Consider the following 5169-nt stretch of genomic DNA (forward strand, 5'->3'; position numbering starts at 1 on the left):
AGTATGTTAATTTTATTCTTCCTTAAAGATTAAGTTAAAGTTAAAGTTAATATTACAGGCAATAGTACTACATAATTAAGCATGTAAAATACAAACACGGATATGTTCAATAACAGTTTTAGTTTAATTTTCCTATTCTGTTCATATTAACTTCACTAGAGAAGAAGAAAAAAGAAACTTTTCTATTTTATTTTAGCTTTGGAAATTGCTTTAGAGTATTTTCTATTTTCCATTTTTCATATAATATATAGTACGTAGTAAGTAGTACGTATAAGAATAAGAATAAGAATAAGATTAAAATACTGGTAGATGTAGATTTTTTGAAACACTTTCTTTGCCAACGACCATACCACGTTGAATACATCGTTTCTCGTCCGCTCACTGAAATTAAGCAGCGTCGGGCGCGGTTAGTACTTAGATGGGGGACCGCTTGGGAACACCGCGTGTTGTTGGCTTCACAACACTTTTTTACTTTTTTACTTTTTTCCTTTTTTTTCCGGTTTTAATTTTTTTTATATTATTTTGTAAATAATAATATTTTTTTTTATACACCTATCTATTATTTATTTATGTAAAACGCAATTATTTAACTAATTTCTGCTGTATACGTGTACTCGCATCATTTTTAATTTTGAATTTTGAATTTTGAATTTTGAAAATCGTAATCGTGTCGTATACGCAATGCACCGTAAGCACAAGTTTTGTTCAGTTCCATATAAAATGTACAATAGGCATGTATGCGAGTGTGAGTGCGAGTGCAAGTGTGAGTACGAGTGCCAGCGTAAATGAAAACCTTAAATGTTAGAAAACTTTTCAAGTAAAATTACTATTTAAGAAGCTTTGCTTATATTCCTTGTCTTCATTGTATAAAATTTAATAAAACAACAATCTATTGATTGCGCCTATTTATTAGCACTAGCACCAGCACTAGCACTAGCACTAGCAGTAGCACTAGCATTCATATGTTAAATTTTTTAATAAAAATATAAGTATATATAATAATTTTATTCTTCCTTAAAGATAAAATTAAAGTTAAAGTTAATATTGAAGTTAATATTACAGGCAATAGTACTACATAATTAAGCATGTAAAATACAAACACGGATATGTTCAATAACAGTTTTAGTTTAATCTTTTCTTATTCTGTTCTATTAACTTCACTAGAGAAGAAGAAAAAAGAAACTTTTCTATTTTATTTAAATTGAAATGAAAAATAAAATAAAATAGCTTTGGAAATAGCTTTAGAGTATTTTCTATTTTCCATTTTCCATTTTCCATATTATATATAGTACGTAGTAACTAGTACGTATAAGAATAAGAATAAGAATAAGAATAAGAATAAGAATAAGATTAAAATACTGGTAGATGTAGATTTTTTGAAACGCTTTCTTTGCCAACGACCATACCACGTTGAATACATCGGTTCTCGTCCGATCACCGAAATTAAGCAGCGTCGGGCGCGGTTAGTACTTAGATGGGGGACCGCTTGGGAACACCGCGTGTTGTTGGCTCCACAACACTTTTTTCCTTTTTTTTGCGGTTTTAATTTTTTTTTATTTTATTTTGTTACTAATAATATTTTTCTTTATATCACATATCTATTATTTATTTATATAAAATGCAATTATTTAACTAATTTCTGCTGTATACGTATATTCGCATCATTTTTAATTTTGAAATTGTAATCGTGTCGTATACGAAATGCACGTAAGCTCAAGATTTGTTCAGTTCCATATAAAATGTACAATAGGCATGCATGCGAGTGCGAGTGCAAGTGTGAGTACGAGTGCCAGCGTGAATGAAAACCTTAAATGATAGAAAACTTTTCAAGTAAAATTACTAATTAAGAAGCTTTGCTTATATTCCTTGTCCTTATTGAATAAAATTTAATAAAACAACAATCTATTGATTGCGCCTATTTATTAGCACTAGCACTAGCACTAGCACTAGCACTAGCACTAGCACTAGCACTAGCACTAGCACTAGCACTAGCAATAGCACTAGCACTAGCACTAGCACTAGCACTAGCACTAGCACTAGCACTAGCACTAGCACTAGCACTAGCACTAGCACTAGCACTAGCAGTAGCACTAGCACTAGCACTAGCAGTAGCACTAGCATTCATATGTTAAATTTTTTAATAAAAATATAAGTATGTATAAAATTTTATTCTTCCTTAAAGATTAAGTTAAAGTTAAAGTTAATATTGAAGTTAATATTACAGGCAATAGTACTACATAATTAAGCATGTAAAATACAAACACGGATATGCTCAATAACAGTTTTAGTTTAATTTTCCTATTCTGTTAATATTAACTTCACTAGAGAAGAAGAAAAAAGAAACTTTTCTATTTTATTTTATTTAAATTGAAATGAAAAATAAAATAAAATAGCTTTGGAAATTGCTTTAGAGTATTTTCTATTTTCCATTTTCCATTTTTCATATAATATATAGTACGTAGTAAGTAGTACGTATAAGAATAAGAATAAGAATAAGATTAAAATACTGGTAGATGTAGATTTTTTGAAACACTTTCTTTGCCAACGACCATACCACGTTGAATACATCGGTTCTCGTCCGATCGCCGAAATTAAGCAGCGTCGGGCGCGGTTAGTACTTAGATGGGGGACCGCTTGGGAACACCGCGTGTTGTTGGCTTCACAACACTTTTTTACTTTTTTCCTTTTTTTTGCGGTTTTAATTTTTTTTTATTTTATTTTGTTACTAATAATATTTTTATTTATATCACATATCTATTATTTATTTATATAAAATGCAATTATTTAACTAATTTCTGCTGTATACGTGGTGTACTCGCATCATTTTTAATTTTGAATTTTGAAAATCGTAATCGTGTCGTATACGCTATGCACCGTAAGCACAAGTTTTGTTCAGTTCCATATAAAATGTACAATAGGCATGTATGCGAGTGCGAGTGCAAGTGTGAGTACGAGTGCCAGCGTGAATGAAAACCTTAAATGATAGAAAACTTTTCAAGTAAAAATACTAATTAAGAAGCTTTGCTTATATTCCTTGTCTTTATTGAATAAAATTTAATAAAACAACAATCTATTGATTGCGCCTATTTATTAGCACTAGCACTAGCACTAGCACTAGCACTAGCACTAGCACTAGCACTAGCACTAGCACTAGCAATAGCACTAGCACTAGCACTAGCAGTAGCACTAGCATTCATATGTTAAATTTTTTAATAAAAATATAAGTATGTATAAAATTTTATTCTTCCTTAAAGATTAAGTTAAAGTTAAAGTTAATATTGAAGTTAATATTACAGGCAATAGTACTACATAATTAAGCATGTAAAATACAAACACGGATATGCTCAATAACAGTTTTAGTTTAATTTTCCTATTCTGTTCATATTAACTTCACTAGAGAAGAAGAAAAAAGAAACTTTTCTATTTTATTTTATTTAAATTGAAATGAAAAATAAAATAAAATAGCTTTGGAAATTGCTTTAGAGTATTTTCTATTTTCCATTTTCCATTTTTCATATAATATATAGTACGTAGTAAGTAGTACGTATAAGAATAAGAATAAGAATAAGATTAAAATACTGGTAGATGTAGATTTTTTGAACACTCTTTGCCAACGATCATACCACGTTGAATACATCGGTTTTCGTCCGCTCACTGAAATTAAGCAGCGTCGGGCGCGGTTAGTACTTAGATGGGGGACCGCTTGGGAACACCGCGTGTTGTTGGCTTCACAACACTTTTTTACTTTTTTACTTTTTTCCTTTTTTTTCCGGTTTTAATTTTTTTTATATTATTTTGTAAATAATAATATTTTTTTTTATACACCTATCTATTATTTATTTATGTAAAACGCAATTATTTAACTAATTTCTGCTGTATACGTGTACTCGCATCATTTTTAATTTTGAATTTTGAATTTTGAATTTTGAAAATCGTAATCGTGTCGTATACGCAATGCACCGTAAGCACAAGTTTTGTTCAGTTCCATATAAAATGTACAATAGGCATGTATGCGAGTGTGAGTGCGAGTGCAAGTGTGAGTACGAGTGCCAGCGTAAATGAAAACCTTAAATGTTAGAAAACTTTTCAAGTAAAATTACTATTTAAGAAGCTTTGCTTATATTCCTTGTCTTCATTGTATAAAATTTAATAAAACAACAATCTATTGATTGCGCCTATTTATTAGCACTAGCACCAGCACTAGCACTAGCACTAGCAGTAGCACTAGCATTCATATGTTAAATTTTTTAATAAAAATATAAGTATATATAATAATTTTATTCTTCCTTAAAGATAAAATTAAAGTTAAAGTTAATATTGAAGTTAATATTACAGGCAATAGTACTACATAATTAAGCATGTAAAATACAAACACGGATATGTTCAATAACAGTTTTAGTTTAATTTTTCTATTCTGTTCATATTAACTTCACTAGAGAAGAAGAAAAAAGAAACTTTTCTATTTTATTTTATTTAAATTGAAATGAAAAATAAAATAAAATAGCTTTGGAAATAGCTTTAGAGTATTTTCTATTTTCCATTTTCCATTTTCCATATAATATATAGTACGTAGTAAGTAGTACGTATAAGAATAAGAATAAGAATAAGAATAAGAATAAGAATAAGAATAAGAATAAGAATAAGAATAAGAATAAGAATAAGAATAAGAATAAGATAAATAAGAATAAGAATAAGAATAAGAATAAGAATAAGAATAAGAATAAGAATAAGAATAAGAATAAGAATAAGAATAAGAATAAGAATAAGAATAAGAATAAGAATAAGAATAAGAATAAGAATAAGAATAAGAATAAGAATAAGAATAAGAATAAGAATAAGAATAAGAATAAGAATAAGAATAAGAATAAGAATAAGAATAAGAATAAGAATAAGAATAAGAATAAGAATAAGAATAAGAATAAGAATAAGAATAAGAATAAGAATAAGAATAAGAATAAGAATAAGAATAAGAATAAGAATAAGAATAAGAATAAGAATAAGAATAAGAATAAGATTAAAATACTGGTAGATGTAGATTTTTTGAAACACTTTCTTTGCCAACGACCATACCACGTTGAATACATCGGTTCTCGTTCGATCACCGAAATTAAGCAGCGTCGGGCGCGGTTAGTACTTAGATGGGGGACCGCTTGGGAACACCGCGTGTTG

The 5169-nt window shown here is 28.7% G+C and overlaps 2 non-coding genes and 3 pseudogenes across 2 annotated transcripts; all 5 read left to right on the forward strand.

Annotated features, from left to right (window-relative positions):
* The first annotated feature begins 336 nt into the window (after positions 1 to 336).
* On the forward strand, positions 337 to 455 carry LOC119665055 (annotated as a pseudogene).
* A 937-nt stretch (positions 456 to 1392) lies between these two features.
* Positions 1393 to 1511, forward strand: LOC119665052. Its single transcript, XR_005251331.1, has one exon. It is a non-coding gene; the product is annotated as a 5S ribosomal RNA (ribosomal RNA).
* Positions 1512 to 2540: 1029 nt separating this feature from the next.
* LOC119665053 lies at positions 2541 to 2659 on the forward strand. Its single transcript, XR_005251332.1, has one exon. It is a non-coding gene; the product is annotated as a 5S ribosomal RNA (ribosomal RNA).
* A 950-nt stretch (positions 2660 to 3609) lies between these two features.
* Positions 3610 to 3728, forward strand: LOC119665054 (annotated as a pseudogene).
* Positions 3729 to 5056: 1328 nt separating this feature from the next.
* Positions 5057 to 5169, forward strand: LOC119665056 (annotated as a pseudogene; the record flags this gene model as incomplete).

Source organism: Teleopsis dalmanni, unplaced genomic scaffold (assembly GCF_002237135.1).
Source record: "Teleopsis dalmanni isolate 2A unplaced genomic scaffold, ASM223713v2 unscaffolded_contig_3329, whole genome shotgun sequence".
Taxonomy (NCBI): domain Eukaryota; kingdom Metazoa; phylum Arthropoda; class Insecta; order Diptera; family Diopsidae; genus Teleopsis; species Teleopsis dalmanni.